Source organism: Pan paniscus, chromosome 21, assembly GCF_029289425.2.
Source record: "Pan paniscus chromosome 21, NHGRI_mPanPan1-v2.0_pri, whole genome shotgun sequence".
NCBI classification, from domain to species: Eukaryota; Metazoa; Chordata; class Mammalia; order Primates; family Hominidae; genus Pan; species Pan paniscus.
Window position 1 is genome coordinate 60,527,478 of NC_073270.2, and position 10,092 is coordinate 60,537,569.

The following is a 10,092-nucleotide window of genomic DNA, read 5'->3' on the forward strand; positions in this document are numbered from 1 at the left end:
AATAAACTCATCGTGTAAAAGGGGATATCCATCCCCTCAGGCATTTATCCTTTGTATTGCAAACAATCCAATTATACTCTTTTCGTTGCTTTAGAATATGCAATTAAATTTCTTTTTGCTTTTAAGACATGTCCAACCATTTTGAAGCTGGGATTATAACATGATTAATAAAATAATAAGTTAGAACATTCTGTCATGTTAAGATATGTGGGCTGGTTGTCAGAGAGCTGTTAAGAACAAGGGAGGCAGAATTGGGAACAGAAGACTCTATATTCTATTGGATGTTGTGAGAAACTCAATAGGACAGTGTGATTCGGAAAAAGGAAAAGTAAGGAAAGAATGACTTATAATAAAGCAATATTCCAACAAGTCTAAGATGACACTTAGTAAAATATACAAACTTACTTTATGTGCCACTAAGATTTTTTTAAATGTCAATTTTAATTATAAGGAAACATCAATTGTAAGATATATTACAATTTCTGGATGTGGAGATTATTATTATTATTATTATTATTTTTTTTTTTTTCCCAGTCTGATCTTATTTATTTGTTACTCAAAAAATCTTATTTCTGACTGGATTCAGACTTAGAAGTAGAAGCTCGCAGACAGGAAAGTCTGCGTCTCTTCGCAATTTGTTCCTGGCGCTTCTCCTTAGCCTCCTTCATTCTCTTGGCCAAAAGTTTAGCATATTCTGCAGCCTCTTCTTTATTTTTTCTTAGTACGCTGCTTCTTCAGAGCAATACGCCGCCGTGTGTGCTGCAGGACACGTGGAGTAACAAGACGCTGAATCTTGGGTGCTTTGGTCCTAGGTTTCTTACCTTCTTTATTTAAGGGCTTTCTTACAACATACTGGCGGACATCATCTTCTTTAGAGAGATTGAAAAGTTTGCGGATTCTGCTAGCTCTTTTGGGGCCCAGGCGGCGAGGCACTGTAGTATCAGTCAGTCCAGGAATATCCTTCTCTCCTTTTTTTTACAATAACCAAGTTGAGAACGCTCAGATTTGCATCCACAATGCAACCACGAACTGATTTTCTCTTTGTTTCTCCAGTTCTCCTTGGTCTGTAACAGGAATGCCCCTTACTCAGTAGCAGGCGGACACGGCCATGGGTCAAGACACCCTGCTTCATGGGGAAACCTTGTTTATCGTTCCCACCACTGATTCGGACCACATAACCCTTCCATTCTTCACCCAGAGCATCAGCAGCAACTTCTGTGGCCATATGCTTCTCATAAAAAGTACGAAGTTTGCGTTCATCGTCCACTTCAATGAGTTTCTGGCAGCCAGTGGCTGGGAAGGAGATGTTCAGCTTCATCTTGAAGCAGCTGAATGCCTCCAAGGCGCCAAGGAAAAGAGCGGAAATTATTTCTGATATATATTTAAGGAAGAGAATTCTAGTGGGTGCAGTGGTATCTCATTATTCTTTTAATTTGCATTCCCCTGGTAAATGATGGAGCTAAACATATATTTACATGCTTATTGACCATTTATATGTTTTCTTTTTTTGAAGGATTTGAGTCTTTTGACCATTATTATTTGGATGGTGATTTTTTAAAAAATATATTGAATTGTAATAGTTCTTTATATATTCAGGATTATAGTCCTTTGCAAATATAAGTATTGAGAACTCCTTACAAGTGCATTCACTTTTAATATGAAACACCCAATCTTTTCCACAAACCATACTGGAACAATTGGATATGTATGTGGAAATTTAATGAGCCACAACTCATATCTCATGTCATATCTAAATATTAATTTGAGATATGTTATAGGCATAAATATAAAAGTTAAAACCTTCTAGAAGAATACAGAAAATATTTTTATGAATTTGGAGCATTTACAAGTTCTTAGACAAAAACAACTAACCAAAAATACTGTTGAACTTTGATCCAAATTATTATTATTATTTTGGTTAGATCTGGCTCCTGGTTCTTGAATTTTCCACATAAATTGTAAGGGTGCAATGTAAATTTCTGAAAATAAATCTAGTGGGATTTTGGTTGCAGTATAATTTATTCTATAAATATAGGAAAAATAGAATTTTAATAATATTTGAGTTTTCTAATCCAGAAACATGGCATACCCCTCAATTCAATTGGATCATCATGAGTTTCTCTCTGCATTTTCAGTACGTAGGGCAGAGGTTTGGCACATATTTTGCTAAATTTATTTCTAGGCATTTTGTTTTTTGGTAGTATTACAACTGATATTTTCTAAATGTCACTTTTATTCATTTTACTAGCAAATGATATACTTTTGAAAATTTAAAGTTGTACCCAGCAATACTGATCACAATTTTGAAATTCACATCACAATTCTAAAATTTTTTCAAAAAATTATTTTGTATGTGAGTATGTCATCTGGGAATAAAGACAGTTTGATTTCCCCTAATCTAATTTTTATAATACCTTTTATTTTACTTTCTTGGCTTATTACTGTTAACTGGAAAAAAAAAAAGACAAGTTCAAGTTTAACTGAGTTTATTTGAGAAAAGCAAAACAAAACAGAGAAAAACAATTCTTGAAGTATAATAATAATAACAAAAAAATGCGGATAAGAAAGTTCGGAACCTATGTGACATAAATGATAATATCAAAATGGAAGAATATAAATTAACATCTGAATAAATGGAAAAACTTAAAAACAAACAAACAAACAAACAAACAACAAAAAAACAATTCTTGAATCAGTCAGCCCTCTTAACCAGAGCAGGTTCAGAGACTGCCAACCAATAACATAATCTGCCAACATTTATAGGAAAGGGAAGTGCAGTGTAAGCTAATGTAATTGGTTACAGCGTAATTGATCAATTGGTTACAGCGCCTCCTACAGTGAATGAAAGGGTAGCTACTGTAGTTAAACTCTGTTGAGTTAGTCTTTTAGGCTTTAGTGCAGGAACCTCATCCAAGTCAATGGCCTCCTACAAAATTTTATTTAACTTTGTTATACATAAAACTTTTGGGAGAAAGTTGATTAGAAGTGAAGTGTGCATACGATGAGTTGGGAAGCATTTCCTCCTCATCTGTTTTCTGAAAGCTCGTATAATATTATATTTACCTTTTACATGTTTATTAGAATTCACCAGTGAAGCCATTTGGTCCTAGAGTTTTCTTTGTGGGAAGGTTTGTTGTTACAAATCCAAATTTGTTAGAGATAAAGGATTATTCAGATTTTTCTATTTCTCCTTGTGTTCATTTTGGTAAATTCTATTTTTTCAAGGGAAATAGAATTTATAGAAGTGACAGTTGCACTTATTATCAAATTTATTGGTGTAAAGTTATCTACGATACTCCTTATTCTCTATTTACTGTCTAGAGATTGTGTAGTGCTATCATTTCTTTTATTGCTGCTATTAATAATTTGTATTTTGTCTTTTTTCCATGATCACTCTATCTGGGCATTGATATTATTACTTATTTCAAAAGAGAAAATTGTGGCTTGCTGGTTTTCACTATTGTTTGCTTTCTAATTCATCAGATTCTGCCCTTAGGCTTATCTCCTTCCCTGTACCTACTTTGTGTTTCACATACTCTTTTAAAAAAATCTTTATGGTGGAGATAAGATTATTGATTTTAAACCTTTCTTTCATTTGAATATGAATATTTACACTATAAAGGCCACCCTAAATAATGCTTCTGCTGCAGCCCAAGATTTATAATATGTTGTTTCCATTATTCAAATGGAAATCTTTTCCATTTTTCTCTGAAATTACTCTTTATGGATTATTTATAAATGTGTTACTTAATTTTAAAATAATTGAGCTTCTCTTGTTATCTTACTGTTATTGCTTTCTAAATCATATCAGTTGTGGCTAGATAACTATTTTGTTTGATTCCAATCCTTTGGGATTTACTGAGACCAGTTTTATGAATCAACATATGGTTTATCTTAAATGCTTCATATGTTCTTGCAAAGCATCTGTATTGTTTTATAAATTTCAAAGTTGTTCTTCTAACACGAATAACACACATCTTCTATAACCTCATTGAGCTTTCTATTTGTCTTATTCATTATTGAGAAATGAATGTTAAAGATGTTTAGGATTGTAGTTTTTTTTCTCTTTCTCCTTTTAGTTCTTTCACTTTTTGCTTCATGTATTTTGAAGCTCTGTTAGTGGTTGCGTATGTACTGAAAATAATTTTGTTTTCCAGATGAATTGTCTTTTTCATCAATATAAATGTATCATTTTGCCCCTTTGATTACTTTAAGCCTTTCTTGTCTGCAATTAATCTAACTAGAAAGACTTCTGCTTTCACCTACTTTCTAATGCTTTAATTTTGCATGGCACATCTTTTTTTCTGTATTTTTACTTTAAAAATTGTTGTGTCTTTACAGTCAAATATGTCTCTTGTGACAGATATGTCTCTAGTATATAGGTGGGTCTTTCTTTTTAACTCAGTTATAATTTTTGAACATTCCAAAAAGTTGAAGTGTGTAGTCTAATTACCTGGAATGCAATTATTGATATGGTTCAGATGATACCATTTCAGCTAGTTCCAGCTCTGTTATTGTAGTTTTTCTTCTTCCTGCCTTTTTTAGTTAATGTTTCTGAGCATTCTATTACATTTTCTTTCTTTAACTTTTATTTTAGATTCAAAGGTACATGTGCAGGCTTGTTATGTAGGTAAACTGCATGACATATGGTTTGGTGTACAGATTATTTCATCGTCTAGGTAATGAGCATAGTACCCAATAGGTAGTTTTTTGGTTCCCTCCCTTCTCCCACCCTCCACTGTCAAGTAGGACCTGGTGGCTGTTGTTCCCCTCTTTGTGTCCATGTGTTCTTGTTGTTTAGCTTCCCCTTATAAGTCAGAATATGCAGTATTTGCTTTTCTGTTCCTGTGTCAGTTTGCTTAGGATAATTGCCTCCATTGCAGTGAGCTGAGATCGCACTCCAGCCTGGGGGATAGAGTGAGACTCTGCCTCCAAAAAAAAGGATAATTGCCTCCAGCGCCGTCCATGTTCCTGCAAAGAGAATGATCTCATTCCTTTTTATTTTTTTAAAGAAAATATATGACGTTGCTTCAAATAATATGATCTTGTTCTTTTTTTAATGAATGTGTAGCATTCCATGTTGTATATATTATAACATATTCTTTACCCAGTCTACCAGTGATGGGCATTTAGGTTGATTCCATGTCTTTGCTATTGTAAATAGTAAGCTGCAGTAAACATATGCATGCATGGGTTTTTATGGTAGAATTATTTATATTCCTTTGGATATCTACCCAAATGGGATTGCTGAGTTGAATGGTAATTCTGTTTCAAGTTCTTTGAGGAATTGCCACACTGCTGTCCGTAATGGCTGAACTAATTACATTCCTACCAGCAGGGTATGTGCATTCCCTTTCCTCCACAATCTTCCCAGGATCTGCTATTTTTTGACTTTTTATTAATAATAACTGCCATTCTAACTGGTGTGAGATAGTATCTCATTGTGGTTTTGATTTGCATTTCTCTAATGATTAGTGATGTTGAGTAGTTTTTCATATGCTCGTTGGCTGCGTGTATGTTGTCTTTTAAAAAGTGTCTGTTTATGTCCTTTGCCCACTTTTTAATGGGGTTGTTTTTGCTTGTAGATTTAAGTTCCTTATAGATGCTGGATATTAGACCTTTGTCAGATGCATTGTTTGCAAACATTTTCTCCCATTTTGTAGTTTGTCTGTTTAATCTGTGGATAGTTTCTTTTGCTGTGCAGAAGGTCTTTCGTTTAATCAGGTCCCATTTGTCACTTTTTTTTGTTTGTTTTTGAGACAGTCTCACTCTGTTGCCCAGGCTGGAGTGCAGTGGCAGGATCTCGGCTCACTGCAAGCTCCGCCTTCCGGGTTCACCCCATTCTCCTGCCTCAGCCTCCCGAGTAGCTGGGACTACAGGCGACCGCCACCAGGCGGGGCTAATTTTTTGTATTTTCTTTTAGTAGAGATGGGGTTTCACCGTGTTAGCCATGATGGTCTCGATCTCCTGACCTCGTGATCTGCCCGCCTGGGCCTCCCAAAGTGCTGGGATTACAGGCGTGAGCCACCGCGCACGGCCCACTTCTTGTTTTTATTGCAATTGCTTTGGCATCTTCAACATGAAATCTTTGCCAGTTGCTGTGTTCAGAATGGTATTTTTAAGCTTATCTTCTATGGTTTTTATACTTTTAAGTTGCACATTTATCTAATCGGTCGAGTGGATTTTAGTATTTGGTGTAAGGAAGGGGTCGAGTTTCAATCTTCTGCATATGCCTAACCAGTTACTTTGGCACAATTTATTGAATGGGAAGTATTTTCTTCATTGGTTGTTTTTGTTGATGCTATTGAAGATCAGATGGTTGAAGGTGTGCACCATTATTTCTGGGCTCTGTATTCTGTTCCATTGTTCTTTGGGTCTGTTTTTGTACCAGTATCATGTCGTTTTGGATACTGTAGACTTGTAGTATAGTTTGGAGTCAGGTAATATGATGCTTCTGGCTTTGTTCTTTTTACTTAGGATTGCCTTGGTTATTTGGGCTCTTTTTGGTTCCATATGCATTTTAAAATAGTTTTATTTCAATTCTGTGAAGAATGTCATTAATAATTTGATAGGAATAGCATTGAATCTATAAATTGCTTTGGGGCAGTATGGCCATTTTTATAATATTAATTCTTCCTATCCATGAGCATGGAATTTTTTTTCATTTGTTCGTGTCATCTCTGATTTTTTTTGAGCATTGTTTTGTAATTTTCATCATAGAGATCTTTCACTTTCCTAGTTATCTGTATTCCTAGGTATTTTATTTTGTGTGTGTGTGGCTATCGTGAATGGAATTCCATTCTTGATTTGGCTCTCAGGTTGGATATTGTTAGTGAATAGAAATACCACTGATTTGGCTGGGTATGTTGGCTTAAGCCTGTCATCCCAGCACTTTGGGAGGCCAAAGCAGGCAGATCCTTTGAGCCCAGGAGTTCGAAACCAGCCTGGGCAACATAGCGGGACCTCATCTCTATAAAAAAATTAAAAAATAATAAAAAAACCCACGAATTTTTGTCCATTTATTTTGTATCCTGAAACTTTGTTGAAGTTGTTTATCAGATCAAGGAGATTTTATGCAGAGGCCGTGGGGTTTTCTAGCTATAGAAACATACTGTTTGCAAACAGGGATAGTTTGACCTCCTCTTCTCCTATTTGGATGCCGTTTATTTCTTTCTCTTGACTGATTGCTCTGGCTAGGACATCCAATATTGTGTTGAATAGGAGTGGTGAGAGAGGACATCCTTGTCTTGTTCTAGTTTTCAAGAGAAGTGCTTCTAGCTTTTGCCCGTTCGTTATGATGATGACTGTGGGTTTGTCATAGATGGCTCTTATTTTCAGGTATGTTTCTTCAATGCCTAGTTTGTTGAGGGTGTTTAAATACGAAGGGATGTTAATTCTATTGAAAGCCTTTTCTGCAGCTATTGAGATAATCATGTGGTTTTTGTTTTTAGTTCTGTTTATTTGCTAAATCACATTTATTGATTTACATATGTTGAACTTGCATCCCAGCAATAAAGTCTACTTGATCGTGATGGATTAGCTTTTTGGTTTGCTAGTATTTTGTTGAGGAGTTTTGCATCCATGTTCATAAAGAATATTGGACTGAAGTTTTCTTTTTTTGTTGCGTCTCTGCCAGGTTTTACTATCACGATAATGCTAGCCTCCTAGAATGAGTTATGGAAGAGTCCCTTCTCCTCAATTACTTGGAATATTTTCAGTAGGAATGGTACCAGCTTTTCTTTGCATATCTAGTAGAATTTGGCTGTGAATCTATCTTCCTGGGCTTTTTCCTGTTGGTAGGATTTTTATTACTGATTCAATTTTGAAACTGGTTATTGATCTGTTCTGAAATTCAATTTTTTCCTGGTTCAGTCTTGGGAGGTTGTGTGTGTCCAGGAATTTATCCATTTGTTCTAAATTTTCTAGTTTGTGTGCATAGAGGTGTTCATCGTAGTCTCTGATAGTTACTTGTATTTCTGTGGGGGTCGGTGGTTTTGTCATTTCTAATTTCATTTCTAATTATGTTGATTTGAATCTTCTCTCTTTTTTTTTCTTTATTAATCGAGCTAGCGGTCTATCTAGCTTATCAGTTTTTTTTCACAGAACCAATCCTCAATTTGTTAATCTTTTGCATGGTTTATTATGTCTCAGTTTCCTTAAATTCAGCTCTAATTTTGGTTATTTCTTGCCTTTCGCTAGCTTTTAGGGTTGGTTTGCTCTTGTTTTTCTAGTTCCTCTAGATGGGATGTTAAGTTGTCAATTTGAGTTATTTTGAACTTTTTGATGTGGGCATTTAGCACTATAAACTTCTCTCTTAACACTGCTTTAGCAGTGTCCCAGAGACTGTGATATTTTTCATTTTTACTCTCATTAATTTCAAAGAATTTTTTATTTCTTCCTCAATTTCATTGTTTACCCAAAAAGTTTTTAAAGATAAGACTGTTAAATTTCCATGTAATTACATGGTTTTGAGCAGTTTTCTTAGTATTGTTTTCTGTTTTCATTGTCCTGTGCTTTTAGAGTGCGGTTGGTTGGTATAATTATGGGTTTTTTGAATTTGCTGATGATTGTTTTATATCCAATTGTGTGTTTGGTTTTAGAGTATGTGTCATGTAGTGATAAGAAGAATTTATATTCTGTCATTTTTGGGTAGAGGGATCTGTAGATGTCTATTAAGTCCATTTGGTCAAGTGTTGAATTCAGGTCCTGAATATATATTTGTTAATTTTCTGCCTTGATAATCTAATACTCTCAGTGGGATGTTGAAGTCTCCCATTTTTATTGTGTGATTATCAAAGTCTCTTTGTAGGTCTCTAAGAATTTGTGTTATGAATCTGTATGCTCTAGTGTTGGGTGCATATATATTAAGGATAGTTAGATCTTCTTGTTGAATTAAACCCTTTATCATTATGTAGTGCCCTTCTTTGTCTTTTTTGATCTTTGTTGTTTTAATGTCTGCTTCTTCTGAAATTAACACAGAAACTCTTGCTTTTTTCTGTTTTCAATTTTCTTGGTAGAATTTTCTCCATAATTTTACTTTTAGCATATTGGTGTCATTGCATGTAAGATGTGTCTCTTGAAGACAGCTTACCATTGCTGGGTCTTGCCTCTTTATCCAGCTGTCACTCTGTGCCTTTTAATTGGGGCATTTAGCTCATTTACATCCAAGGTTAATATTGATTATGTGTAGATTTGATCCTGTCATCATATTGTTAGCTGGTTATTATGTAGACTTGTTTGTGTGGTTGCTTTATGGAATCAATGGTGTATGTACTTAAGTGTGTTTTTGTAGTGGCTGGTTATGGTCTTTCCTGTCCATATTTAGTCCTCCTTTCAGGACTTCTTGTAAGGCAGGTCTGGTAGTCATAAATTCCCTCAGCATTTGCTTGTCTGAAGAGAATCTTATTTCTTCTTCACTTATGAAGCTTAGTTTGGCTGGATATAAAATTCTTGGCTGGAAATTCTGTTAAGAATTATAAATATATCCCCCTAATCTCTTCCAGCTTGTAGAGTTTCTGCTGAAGAATTCAAATTCACTGTTAGCCTGATGGAGTTACCTTTGAGTTGTGCCCATTCTCTCTAGCTGCCGTTAACATTTTCTTCTTTAATTTCAACCTTGGAGAATCTGATCAATTATGTGTTTGGGGATGGTCTTGTTAAGTTGTATCTCACAAGGGTTATCTTCATTTCCTGAGTTTAAACATTGACCTCTCTGGTAAGGTTGGGGAAGTTTACATGGATGATATTCAGAAATACGTTTTCCAAGTTGCTGCCTTATCTGCATCTCTTTCAGGGATACTGGTGAGTCATAGATTTGGTCTCTTTACATAATCCCATATTTCTCAGTGGTTTTGTTCATTCTTTTTCATTTTTTTAAATTTTTGTCTGACTGAGATGGTTCAGAGAGCCCATGTTTGAGCTCTGAGATTCTTTCTTCAGCTTGATCTATTCTGCTGTTAGTACTCGTGCTTGCATTATGAAATTCTTGTTGTGTGTTTTTCATCTGTGTCAGATTGCTTTGGTTCTTTCTTATAATGGACATTTTATCTCTTATCTCTGGGATTGTTTTATTATAATCCTTAGATTCCTTGG

The 10,092-nt window shown here is 34.9% G+C and overlaps 1 pseudogene; it reads right to left on the reverse strand.

The window, feature by feature from the left end:
• Positions 1 to 516: 516 nt before the first annotated feature.
• On the reverse strand, positions 517 to 1,354 carry LOC100973600 (small ribosomal subunit protein eS6-like; annotated as a pseudogene).
• Between the last annotated feature and the right edge of the window lie 8,738 nt (positions 1,355 to 10,092).